Source organism: Somniosus microcephalus, chromosome 3 (genome assembly GCF_052327205.1).
Source record: "Somniosus microcephalus isolate GS21.2 chromosome 3, FLI_Smic_1.0, whole genome shotgun sequence".
Lineage (NCBI taxonomy): Eukaryota > Metazoa > Chordata > Chondrichthyes > Squaliformes > Somniosidae > Somniosus > Somniosus microcephalus.
This window is the reverse complement of record NC_140989.1, coordinates 142,152,262-142,166,319: the sequence shown is the minus strand read 5'-3', so window position 1 is coordinate 142,166,319 and position 14,058 is coordinate 142,152,262. Positions and strand designations below refer to the sequence as shown.

General features: G+C 46.0%; 1 protein-coding gene across 3 annotated transcripts in view; it reads left to right on the top strand.

The window, feature by feature from the left end:
- LOC147121444 (1-phosphatidylinositol 4,5-bisphosphate phosphodiesterase beta-4-like) overlaps positions 1-14,058 on the top strand; it is a 911,912-nt gene that overhangs the window by 233,408 nt on the left and 664,446 nt on the right. For all 3 annotated transcript variants that reach the window (XR_015077544.1, XM_085981700.1, XM_085981698.1), the window contains exon 3: positions 13,681-13,747. The gene's annotated coding sequence lies outside the window, so the exon portion shown is untranslated. The remainder of the gene's footprint in view (positions 1-13,680; positions 13,748-14,058) is intronic.

Sequence of the window (14,058 nt, the reverse complement as noted above, 5' to 3'; positions counted from 1 at the left end):
TAAACATGCTCTCTCTTCTCAGGGATTTCTTGCACTAATGGCCAATACCAGTTCCTGCCTCTATTCTTTGGCAATGAGCAGAATGATAGTCGTGAGTATTATGGCACACAGATTACACTTCACATTTCTTCTCTCCTGCAGCATCTCATAACAATATTGCATAGTACATATAAAGGAATAAAAACCTTAGCTGCCTATCCAATTTAATTTTTGCCTTGTTCTATTTATGCACAAAGTGCTCTGCTTTGTGCTCATGATGATTATTTCCTTAGCTTATAATGCTTATCCATTCATAAAATGCTGAACCCAATGGCCAGGATTTTCATTGGGCCGTGGAGGCGTGATTGGAGGCGTGTGGGGGATTAAAATTGCGAAAACTGGCGGTCGGGATCCCCCCCCCCCCGGCCTGGTTCCAGACTCTGAGCAACTTTAACTCAGTCGTGTCTAATGGTTCCGACTCCGTCCCGCCTCCAACAGGCAGGATAGGTCGTTAAGGCCCTTAACAAGCACTAAATAGCCTCTATAATCCTATTTTGAAAGGCCCTTGCGAATTTAACCCTTTTCCCACGTGAAACACGCCTGGTGGGAAACACGATGGTGAAACCTGGCGGGAGTACTATTGGATTGCTGACTATCAGCTGCAGGTCAACCATTAAAGAGGAGATTTGATCAGCCATCATTTGCAGGTGGCAGGACTTTGTTGTCTCAGGTCTGGGGGAACTTTTAGAAGGCATAACCATAGCTGTGGAAGTTTGGAGCCTGACACCCATCTCCAGTGTGACCTCCTCGGAAACCCCTCTCGCCACCCTCACTGAGCGCTTCCTCAACTGAGGCACATACCAGAAGCATGGGAGCCATTTATTTCCTTCCTTTCTGTGCATTAGATGAGCTCGAGCACCAGCCGCGGCACCAGCAGAACCAGGAACAGCAGCAGCAGCAGCAACAGGAGCGCCAGGCTGATGCTCACCCACCTGAAGCTGCACAGGCCAGAAGGGGCCAGTGCTTGGAAGCCCGTCGGCGCAGGAGATACCCCCCAAACAGGGTCTACAGACACAGGGTCAGCTACCTCAACATGTCTGAGCAGCAGTGCCAAAGGCGGCTCTGACGTTCGTGAGAGGTAGTGAGTGACATCTGTGCAATGCTGCAACAATGTGAGAATGAAGGAGTGAGTGTAGAGATTCCATAGCATCGATACTTAGAAGGCGACAAAGATGGAGTGAGGTGGCAAGACCAAGCGCCCTCCCTGTGTGTTATCAGTTGTTTGCAAAGCATCAGAGTGATAGGGAGTGTGAGGGCTGCATAATCGAATAGCTATGTGACTGTGACCATAGAGAGAAAGGGAAAGGGTAAGGGTGCATGGATGTCAGTGTCAAGTGGGATGTGGAGGAAGAGATTGCTGAAGCTGAGTGCTGGTGAGGAAAGGCAATGGGGATCAGATTGAGGGTGATGGGAAAATCATACTCACTTTTCCAGTACAGAGAAGGTCATGAACTCTCTTGCGGCACTGTATCCAGGTTCTGCGGGTGACTCCCAAGGAGTTGACCTCCTCAGCCACCTGCATCCACACTGCCTTGGTCTGCTTGGGAGGCTTCTTCCTCCCTGTAGAAGGGAAGAGCACCTCCCTGTTGGCTGCAGCCCCATCTACTAAAGCCTGCAAGGCCACCTCGTCAAAACGAGGAGCTGATCTGGGCCTCCCGCTGCTCATGGTGCCTCCAGGTCCCTCTCACTCCACAGTCAAAAAGGTTGGCAGTCTGCAGAAGAAGCAAGGCTTGCTGTAGACCTTAAATGCAGCAGCAATGATGACGTCATCGAAGGCAACTTTCAGTCAGGAGAAACTCATTTGCCAAGGGTTCCCGCACGTTGGAAATCAATTGGACAATTAAGTTAAAATTGCATCAATCTCCCACATCCATTTAGATTCGCGTGGATAACACGAAATGCGGATTACACAACACCAACCCACACCTGAATGAAAATCCAGCCCAATGTCTTTGAACTTCATTAATTTTTTTGCCTTAGACATAGCGGATTAGTGGGCTGTGTGTCTGGCATCAAGACTCTTCTAACCTTGCTGGCTGAACAAAATATTCTGCTGTAGAGTGCAGAGTACAGTTTCCATTGAAATCCCTTACCTTGATTTACTTATTATTGAGTTTATGTTGCACTTCCCTTATTGTTCTCTTCATTTCAGACACAGCATTGTCACACTGGGGCAGATATGCTATAGCAGGCGTCTTCTGCATTATGCGGAGCAGAGGCCTGCAAGATCTCTGGGGCGCCCAGCAGATCCCAATGTGGCTGACCAGCAATTGCAGTGCTGAGAGCAAGACGTATTTGAGCCATGGGAACATGAGCTCTCATGAACTTTGGAACAGGAGCTTCTGTGCCCCCTTCTCTTTCTTCCTCTCCCTACCGACTATCGCCTCCCCTCCAGGAAAAGCTACCAGTGCTCTGAGCTGCCAGATTTACTGAATGATAATGCCCCAAATTCCGGGCCTTGCCCCCCATCCCCCCCCTTCCACCCCCAACTGCTCCCCCACCCTCCCCCGCCAGCTCTCCTGGCAGAGGACGAGCAATTCATTGGGAATGCCAGACAAATATGCCAGTGAGATGACCTTGCCTTCTAAGGTGAGGTCTGCTGTTCTACATGCAGGTGTATGGATTGTTTGAATAAGACCAGGACCAGCAGTTCTGCATAGGGACCGCATTACCAGCCCCACTGTGTCACTTCCTTCCATGAACAAAGTCATGCTAGTCCTGGTTGTTTATTCCACTGACTGAAAATCTTGTGCTGGTGAGCCAGCGCTTCATTCATAAGTACAGAGAGAAGTACAGTCAGAGATATGTGCTTTAATGCTATTCTCTCTGAATCCTCCACTTTACACAGCAGTTTCAGTGGCCACAGCCCTCCCATGCTGATTGGTCTCTTTGTTTCAGCCCATCAGAGAGCTCGACCTGAATTAGGATCATGCTGGCGACTGCTAATTATTTGCTTAATTAGCGGTATTGCTGGCAGATACTCCAAAAGTGGAGGAATTTGTTCCAAATTACAAAATGTGTATTGAAAATCAGATTCTATAGCTTTAAAGTCAACATAATGTAGGTTGATATCTCAGTGCAGTACTGATAGAATGCTGCATTAGGGAAGGAGGAGTGAAGAATAACAAAATGAATAAAGCAATTGCATCTGAAGCAAATAGTGCAAATGCACTGTAGGAGAGAGGGCAAATTTTAATGATAGAAATAACTAAGAACAAGGGGGGAAAAATTCATGTTCGCCAGCAAAGTTGCCGACATTACCGGCATTACCGGCAACTGCAGTTAATGGCCGCAACGCTAACTGACTGAAACTGGTCTGGGGGTCATGAAGATTGGTGGCGCAGCACTCACCTTCCATGCAACGGCGTCCTGGTGGCGTTGCTGGAGGGATGTGGGATGAAGTTTCTGCCTGAAGGGATAATTACTAGTCCTAGCCCCTTTAAGGCTACCCTGGATCAGGCGTATTCCTCAGATGTTCACTTTCAACTAAAGTTTGAGGTAGCCGAATCCTAAAGATGCTTAATTGGGTCTAAAGGTCCGGACTATCTCTCCCTAAAGGGAAGGAACAACCTGAAAATGTTACCGTCCTCCAGACAGCACTTTTAATAAGTTTAGCTAGACTGTAACGTGCCGGATATTATGAGGGTCCGGAAAACTCCCCCAGAATTCTGCAACTCCTCACCAAAGAGTGTACAGAAATTGAGTCTTATGTGAGACAATTCTAAAAATATATAGATTTATTAAAGAACCGACATGCAATTTACAGTTGCTGAGTCAATCGCAACATTAACAGTTCCAGAAAGAGAAAGCTTACAATCTTATTATCAGAGAACCTTACTCTCAAATCTTAACTTCTCTACAGTTTTACAGTTCTTAACGTTCTATTCAGGATATCCACCAAAATCAAATGCCTTTGATCCCCGAGGTACAAAGAGTTGGAGACTTACAGAGCCGCCTCTGAAGCTGAGAATCGCTTTGCCCCTTTAAAGCGAGTCTACTATCGCATTTGAGAGTTCAATATTTATACCCTTTTTCAGTGGTATTTCCTTTAAGGTTTTCTGCTGATGTAAGCTAATTATCTCTAGTCATTATTCTGCTGACCCTTGCAATTCTTACAGTCACCTCAGCTGGTAGCATTACAGGATTATGTCTCTTCTCTAGGTGTTCTAAGTTTACCATAAAAAACGGTGTTACGGCTGGTGTGTTTTTTACTTGATGTCATTTTTACGAAGGCAGATGTTTCTTACTTTTATGTGCTTCTTTATGAAATGTAAATTAGAACACCTTATCCAGGGTAAACCATTGTTTCATTCCGAAAGGTTCAGCCTGCCGGAGCCTTTAACCTTCTGTTTCAATAAGGTTATTGATTCAGTGTCAACAACTATCTTATCTCTATAGTCAGAATGCTTTCACAGCTTTATCATCGTCAGGTTTTTAGATTTCCAGACCCAGTTTGTCATGTTTTAATAAGGCCAGAATTCTTTCACAAGATGGTGAATTTTTCTGACTAGGTTATATGGCTTATTCCTTCACACTGCCCAGGTCCGGCGTGCAGCTTCCCACAGCCTCTGTGAGCAAAGTTGTGGAGCTTGCAAGGAATTGTGGGCAATGAAGATGTCTGAGAATTAAAGGGGCCATATATACTGAAGCAATACAAAATAAAATGCAGTGAAACAATACATTTTTCAGCCCTTTCTGCCTTTTAAGATATATTCAATATTTAAAAGAAGTTCCAAATGTGAATATTCAGCTGTTAAAGCTGAATTACCTTCCTAACCTCAACAGATCGGAAAACTGCCTCAGCACTAACACAAATTGCTCAGCAAGCCAGGGAAGGGGCACCGTGGGTCTCACATGCAGCACTCCAGCTTTGTGCAGAGGGTCAACACTGCAATAGCGGCCCTCTACCCACAGGGGCCAGGAGACCCTCCAGAAAGAAGGATGTGGGAGTACATCACTAAGGCCGTCACTGCCAGCAGTGTCGCCCCCACCACCTGGCTCCAGTGCCGAAAGAAGCTTCATGACCTCAGACCACTGGTCAAGGTCAGTGAATGCATCTTCAAAAGCAGTCTCCTACTAACTGCACCACTAGCCTCACACACTGCTCAATGCACGACCCCCAGTTACTCACCTACCAATAATCTGCACCAATGACGAGGCACGTCTCCCATTCCTAGCATCACCTCACCTCCTTGGAGGAGATGGTGCAGGCCATTCTTCGCAGGGGCATGGTTGAGCCCTTGGCCAGCAGCGGGGCTGAAAGGATACAAGATGCTGGTATCCTTGTATGTTATCCTCCTTCTGACATGCACCTCTTGCTTTCCCGCCCTCCCATCAGCACAATTCCACCCTTGTGCCTTCCTTATTTCACACACCCAAGAAATGCAGCCTGCCCAGCCAGTGGGGCAACAAGAAGAGGCAGCCTGCCCAGCCAATGGGACCACAGGCAGATGATTCCATCCCGGATATCCCGGCCACAAAGGGGCTGTCTGGGATGAATCTTTCTATCTGATTCATCCTGCGTCTTCCTCTTCCCTCTGCAAGCGGATGCTGTAAATGTGAAATGACAGCATAAAATGCTGGAAATACTCAGTTGGTCAGGCAGCATGTCGACCTGAGACATGAACTCTGTTTTATTTAACACATATTTAATATTTACTGTGGTGTTGCCCAGAGATAATCCAGACCTCGGAGCATGGTTTCTGATGTTTGCTGCAATCATGCTGCAGTCTTAACTCAATAGTGTTTTGCCCATTACTGTAATACAGCAAATTTACTGAAACAGTATATATTACTGGAATGACTAATAATATAATATACTTTATGGATACTAAAATATACTGGCCTCATAGTTATAATAATGCTAATAGTATTTATCTGCCATTTTACAAAAGTTGCTTAGGGTATTAATTTTGTTCATTCTTCCCCAAACCTCCTCCTTCTCAGTATATTCTGTGCTGTAAATTCTATGTAATTCTATATATAAGCTCTATCTTCCATAGTGGATTTGCAGTATTTGCTTAAAATGCAGTTGCTTTGTTTATTAAAAATAATTATTATTATTACTGGGTTCAAGTTTTGGTTAAATTTATTGAATATTTATTGAGTTCTGCCTGTCTTATAATAATTGTTATTGTTGATAGCATAAAGTTTATTTGCATTTATTAATGTTGCAGACTACCTACATTCTAAGCTGATTAATGATTGTTGCAATCAGGATGGGTAGTGTTTATGACCTGTGGTGGATCTGCATCAGCCTGAGGCTGGGAAGTCAGGAGGCATACAGGGCTACAAGGTGGGAAGAAGCAAGTTTGCTTCTGAAATAAAGTTCTGTGCTAACTAGGGATAGATAACTCGCTCGAGCAGAATTATAGTTTATTCAATGCAGTCACAAACCCAATTCCAAACAATCTCCATTAAAATTTGTTGTGTATGTCCCTTTAAGGGAATAACTGGTCTTAGACTGCAGTACCGGCAGTGACCACCCCTGTATAAAAGGCCCTAGCAGGCTTCTGTAGTTTCAGTTTCAAGCTGCCTCTTGTTCAGTAAAGTACCTGTTAAACTGTTCTCCCGAAGTCCGTGTATTATTGAGGCGCAGACTTTACAGTGGCGACGAGTAAGTTCGAACTCACCTGCAGTGTGGCATCATCTCACGGGGACCTCGCCTGAAAGGAAGGTCCTGGAAGGTCGTAGTCTGAGCAACGGGCGTCGACCGAGGGCAACCGCCCAAAGAATCCATCAGTGTTTGGCGAATTGCGGGAGAGACTGTGGTTCCAGTGATCGTGCTGGTAGCAGGTAGCGCGCTGACCCTTCCGGACTGCGGCGGGCTCAAGCTCGATCGAGCGGCTCTACAAATCGGGCCGTGCAGCGTCGCCGGGAAAAGAAAACAAGAGAGAGAGGGTGGAGCGCACAGGGCGCGGTCGGTGCTCAAGAACAGGACAGCGGAGAGAAACTAAACGGGGGGGAAGGAAAGCGAGATGCGCCGAAGCTGCGGGTCACCGCCATTACCCCATAGAACGCTAGGAGCAGCGTGGCAGTAAGGGGAAGAAGCAAAAGTGCGGGAGGCGCCATTTTATCCCGTTGGGGGAGAAGCAAAAACGCGGGAGGTGCCATTTTATTCCATTGGGGAAGAAGCAAAAGCGCGGGAGGTGCCATTTTAAATCGCCCAAGATGCCGAAAAGTGGCAGTATCACTGCTTTCGACAACGAGGTAGAAGACTGGACCATGTATGTGGAAAGAATTGAAGTGTACTGCAAGGCAAATGAGGTGGCTGATGGAAAGAGGGCGTCGGTATTATTAAATCTGATGGGTGTGAGTACGTACGGCCTATTGCGGAATTTAATTACCCCAGCTAAACCAATGGAGAAAAGTTTTGAGGAGATTGTTCATATCTTACAGGAACATCTAAGCCCTACACCACTGCTGATAGCAGAAAGATTCAAGTTCCATAAAAGAAACCAGCACAAAGATGAGAGCAATGCTGACTATCTTACGGAACTACGCAAGTTATCGAAGCACTGCCAGTTCGGAGCAGGACTGGCAGACACCTTACGGGATAAGTTTGTTTGCGGGCTCCAGAGTGAAGGAACCCAGAAACGACTACTTTCAAAAAAGGACCTGACGCTAGAACAGGCTTTCAACGTGGCAGTATCCTACGAAGCAGCAGCACGGGGAGCTGCGGAAATACAACAGAAACCACAAGAATACAGCGCTAACGAAATGGCGTATGGAGCCGAAAAGTGCTATCGCTGTGGCAGAACAACCCATGAGCAGAAGGACTGCTGGTTCAAAGACAAAATATGCAGGCAATGCGGGAAAATGGGACATATAGCAAGAGCCTGCAGGTCGGGAAAGAAGACCAACACAACAAGAACTACTAAGGAACAGTACAGGAAAGTAAAGAAACTGACAGATAGTTCAGAAGATCAGGAGAGTGATAAGGACTCCGGGAGCAGGCGACTAAGTTGTTTAAAGTTACACAACGTGATCACAAAAGAAGATCACCGAACCATTTGGGTCACCCTCATGATAGCAGGGTCCCCAGTGAAGATGGAATTGGACACAGGATCAGCCCTAACTGTCATGAATCGACGAGACTATGAGCGGCTATTCTCACACATACCCTTAAAGGGCACGTCCATTGTATTGAAGGCATACACAGGGCAAAAGGTCTACCCCAGAGGAAAAATAAGGGTGCCAGTTGAATATAACAGAAAGGAAACACAGAAACTATACATGTATATACTACGAGATGGAGGACCACCATTATTGGGACGTGAATGGATCCGAAGACTACAGTTGGATTGGCATTCCATTCTGGCACTAACTGTGACTGACAAAAAAGATGATGACGTCGCACCTGGACGTCTGTCACAAATTCTATCTGATGCGGAAGAGGTATTCCAACAAGGACTTGGGACTCTAAAAGGAGTAAAGGCAACCATAAAGATTGAGGATAACGCAACCCCAAAATTTTTCAAGGCCAGACCGGTGCCATACGCGATACGCCCAGCTGTGGAAGCTGAACTAGAGAGTCTGGAGCGTTCGGGGGTGCTGTCTAAGGTGGACTGGAGCGAGTGGGCCACACCCATCATTCCTGTAATGAAGAAAGCATTGAGCAGCACGCCTGGGGAGCCAAGGAAGGTTCGCATCTGTGGGGACTTCAAGGTGACTGTGAACCCAGTCCTGCACACAGTACGGTATCCGCTTCCGCAGATAGAAGATATTTTCGCCTCACTATCTGGAGGGAAACGTTTTACAAAGATTGACCTGGCTCAAGCGTATCTACAAATGGAGGTGGAAGAAGCATCTAGGAAATACCTCACGATAAACACTCACAAAGGCCTTTACCAGTACAATCGACTGGTATTTGGGGTAGCATCGGCCCCGGCTATGTGGCAGAGGGCAATGGAACAAGTCCTGCAAGGGATCCCGGGGACCCAGTGTTATTTGGACGACATCCTGGTTACGGGCGAAAATGACAATGAACACCTTGCCAACCTGGAACAGGTGCTCACGAGATTGCAGGAATATGGGCTACGAGCCAACCGTCCCAAATGCGAGTTCTTCAGGAGACAAATCTCGTATTGTGGCCACATGATTGATGAGGAAGGGTTGCATAAGTCGCCGGACAAGATTGAGGCTGTAGTCAAGGCTCCAGCACCAGAAAATGTGTCGCAACTGAGGTCGTTCCTCGGGTTGGTGAACTACTACCATAAGTTCTTCCTGAATTTATCTACAATTCTGCACCCACTGAACGCCCTCCTTCAAACTGGTGTAACATGGAAATGGAGTGATGAGTGTAAGCGTGCCTTTCAGGAATGTAAATGCCAAATCACTTCAAAAGAAGTATTGGCCCACTACAACCCAACACTACCGATTCGGTTGGCATGTGATGCGTCACCTTACGGCATTGGAGCGGTGCTGTCACACAAATTCCGTGACGGTTCAGAGAGGCCAATAGCCTTTGCATCGCGCTCGCTAACCTCAGCCGAGCGTAACTACGCCCAGATTGACAGGGAGGCCCTTAGCCTGGTGTGGGGGGTGAAGAAGTTCAATCACTATCTGCACGGGCAGAAATTCACCCTACTGACTGATCATCAACCCCTGGTCTCAATTTTTAACCCAAAGAAGGGCGTTCCGGTGATGACGGCGTAACGGCTGCAAGGATGGTCACTTTTTCTAGGGGCACATCAGTATGACATAGAGTACAAGGGTACGAAACAGCATGGAAACGCTGATGGGCTGTCGCGCCTACCGTTGCCTACGGCGGAAGAAGCACCTGCAGTGGACCCGGTGGAGATATTCCATGCGACCATAGTCGAATGTTTGCCTGTTACAAACGCAAGTATTGAGAAGGAAACCCGAAATGACCCGACACTCTCTCGGGTCTATGATTTGACGGTGAAGGGATGGCCAGCATATGGCGACTCACTGTTGCCAGCATTCTCGCCAAGGAGGGAACAGCTGTCAGTGTGCCGGGGAACCTTGATGTGTGGATCCCGAGTGGTAATTCCACCCAAGTTGAGAGATAGAGTACTCAATGAGCTTCACGAGGGTCATCTGGGAGGGGTAAAAATGAAGAGCCTAGCCAGGGCGTTTGTGTGGTGGCCGGGAATTGATAAAGAAATCGAGGATATGACCAAGAGATGCACAGGATGCCAGAAGGTCCAAAACGCTCCACCATAGGCCCCGCTACATCCATGGGAGTGGCCCTCATCTCCATGGCAACGGGTACACATTGATTTCGCTGGTCCATTTATGGACTCAATGTTTCTAATCGCTGTGGACGCCCATTCGAAATGGCCAGAGGTCATTAAAATGTCCTCCACCACCACGGAGAAAACTATTGCAGTCCTAAGGACCATCTTCGCCAGGAATGGGTTGCCAGAACAGATCTGTTCCGACAATGGCCCACAGTTTGTGTCTGAGGATTTCCGGAGGTTCCTGGAGAATAATGGGGTGAAACATTACACATCTGCCCCATATCATCCAGCCACAAATGGATTGGCTGAGAGGTTTGTTCAGACCTTTAAAAAGGCCATAAAGGCAATGTATAATGACGACATACCACTGCAACACAAGGTGGATAACTTCCTGTTTGCTTACCGGAATGCGACACATGCAGTAACCAACCAAACTCCAGCCGTACTGTTTTTCAACCGGAGACTAAGATGTCGCTTGGATTTGCTCAAACCAAACATAAGACGAGATGTTGAGGATAAGCAGTTCCAGCACATAAATGAGAAGCCAACCAGGAGCTTCAAGATAGGGCAACCAGTCTTGGCCCGCGACTACCGAACAGAAAAATGGCAGCCAGGCACGATATGCACACAGCAGGGACCACTAATGTACACAGTGGACGTTGGAGAGAGCATCGTGAGACGCCATGCTGACCAGATTCTAGAGTCACAGGAACAAGCCAAACCTGTACCACAAGCATGTGCACCTGGTAATGAGCCCGAAGTACAGATTGCGTCTACCTCAGAAGCAGGGGTATTGGAAGCTGACGAACCAACCAATGACAATGAGCCAGAATTGACTCCAGCGCCAGAACAGGATACTCGAAAGGCGCTATCCAGTCCGGATCAGGAAGCCTCCTCAAAGACTGAACTTATAAATGACTATTCCAGTTGATGTATATATTACTGAGAAAATTGTAATTGTAATTAGTTATTATTTAGCTGTTAAATGAATGTTATGTACTGTTTATCTAAAAGGAATTGTTGTGTATGTCCCTTTAAGGGAATAACTGGTTTTAGACTGCAGTACTGGCAGTGACCACCCCTGTATAAAAGGCCCTAGCAGGCTTCTGTAGTTTCAGTTTCAAGCTGCCTCTTGTTCAGTAAAGTACCTGTTAAACTGTTCTCCCGAAGTCCGTGTATTATTGAGGCGCGGACTTTACAATATTAGAATCACCATCATAGAATCATAGAAAGTTACAGCACGGAAGGAGGCCATTTCGGCCCATCGTGTCCGCACCAGCCAACAAAGAGATATCCAGCCTAATCCCACTTCCCAGCTCTTGGTCTATAGCCCTGCAGGTTACAGCATCCCAAGTGCACATCCAAGTACTTTTTAAATGTGGTTAGGGTTTCTGCCTCTTCCACCATTTCAGGCAGTGAGTTCCAGACCCCCACAACCCTCTGAGTGAAGAAATTTCCCCTCAAATCCCCTCTAAACCTTCCACCAATTACTTTAAATCTGTGCCCCCTGGTTTTTGACTCCTCTGCTAAGGGAAATAGGTCCTTTCTATCCACTTTATCTAGGCCCCTCATAATTTTATACACCTGAATAAGGTCTCCCCTCAGCCTCCTCTGTTCCAAGGAAAACAGATCCAGCCTATCCAGTCTTTCCTCATAGCTAAGATTCTCAACTCCCGGCAACATCCTTGTAAATCTCCTGTGTACCCTCTCTAGTGCAATCACATCTTTCCTGTAATGTGGTGACCAGAACTGCATGCAGTACTCTAGCTGAGGCCTAACTAGTGTTTTATACAGTTGAAGCATAACCCCCCCTGCTCTTGTATTCTATGCCATGGCTAATACAGGCAAGCATTCCGTATGCCTTCTTAACCACCTTATCTACCTGGCCTGCTACCTTCAGGGTTCTGTGGACATGCACTCCAAGGTCCTTTTGTTCCTCTACACTACTCAATGTCCTACCATTTAATATGTATTCCCTTTCCTTGTTAGCCCTCCCCAAATGCATTACCTCACACTTAATCCGGATTGAATTCCATTTGCCACTATTCTGCCTTCCTGACCAATTTATTGATATCTTCCTGCAGTCGACAGCTTCCTTCTTCAGTATCAACCACACAGCCGATTTTAGTATCATCTGCAAACTTCTTAATCATACCCCCTATATTCAAGTCTAGATCATTGACATATACCACAAAAAGCAAGGAACCTAGTACTGAGCCCTGCGGAACCCCACTGGAAACAGCCTTCCAGTCACAAAAACACCCATCAACCATTACCCTCTGCTTCCTGTCTCCGAGCCAGTTTTGAATCCAACTTGACACTTTGCCCTGGATCCCATGGGCTTTTAGCTTCATGACCAGTCTGCCCAATTACTACTCAAAATGCCCCCGAAAATGACCAATTCAAGCAGGATTTACATTAGCAGGCTAAACATGGCTGACTAGTTGATTTTACTGGATTGTAGACTATTTATTTCAACAGTGGAGATTTCAGAAATGAAATCCTACTGCACAAACTCTTCAGTTGGATTAGCTTGTTTGTTTGTTTATTTATTACATCTGTGAAGAATTACATTTTTCCAAGCATAAAAATTACAGCTTTCTAATTGTCCCAAGCTACAAACTGAAGTGAAGTATGTTCACAGATCAAGAAAGCCCTCGTGAGCTCTGCTGGTACTGAGAATCTTGTAGTACCCCCACCAAAAGCCCAAAGATAGAGGCAGGCTTGTACAGGGGAAAGTTTTTACAGAATTTCTGAAATGAACAAAGTTGGCTTATGGCTAAGTAGCCTGACTTCTTGGAGAATCTTTCAATGTGTTTATCCTGCTATAAACTTAATTATCAGGTGTCTATATTAGTGACTCAAAAAGCTGAAAGAAATGAGAGCAAAATGTTTTTGAGCGATTTCATTAGTTGGTTTTATAACACTAGTTTGCTTTTGCTGAAAGCAACCAAAAGCCCTCAAGCCACAGGCCTGCTGCACTGAAGTCCCCCCCCACCTGAAGTATCCCAACTGCCCTTTGAGCAGTACAGTAATAGCTTTTTCTATCTATCGAGTGAATAATGTTGATTTTGGCTGGTTCAGACTTAGTCAATGTGTTATTTGAGCCAGTCAGCGTGGTTTAACAATGGTATTGAAGCCAATCACTATCTTAAAGAAAGCAGTAAAGAACTTGCATCTTTCACATCCTCAGGGTGTCCCGTAGTGCTTCACAGCCAGTTAAGTACTTTTCAAGTTACTTGTAGTAACTGTTGTATTAAAATAAATTCATTTTATTGCTTGAATGCCACATGACACTTTTGAGGTGTGACGCCGTTGAGATTTTTAATGCTATGGATGACCGCTAGATGCAAGACTTCTAATTATATGGATTTAAAAAAAATCCTTACACAGGAGATTGTCAGCGAATCTTATATTGATTTTTATTCTCTTACAGAAGAAAGCAACCCATGACGCATTTGACAAACTAGAACGCATTCATCCAGCCATACAGTCATTGTTAGGTAAGCAATTAAAAAAAAATAGATTATCATAAGAGGTAACAGTTGCTGAGCAATATTGAACTGCAGCATTCCTTTTTAAACATGTGTTCTGAACTATTACTGGCACCTTGTAATACTCTGCTATTACTGCACTGCTCAAAGGGCAGTTGGGATATTTCAGGTAGGAGTGGGGGGTGGGGTGGACTCCAAGTTACAAAATCTTCAGTGCAGCAGGCCTGTAGCTTGAGGGCTTTTGGTTGCTATCAGCAAAAGCATACACGGTGCTATACTCACTCACATTTAGGGCTGCTGAGATTCATGTCCTACACATA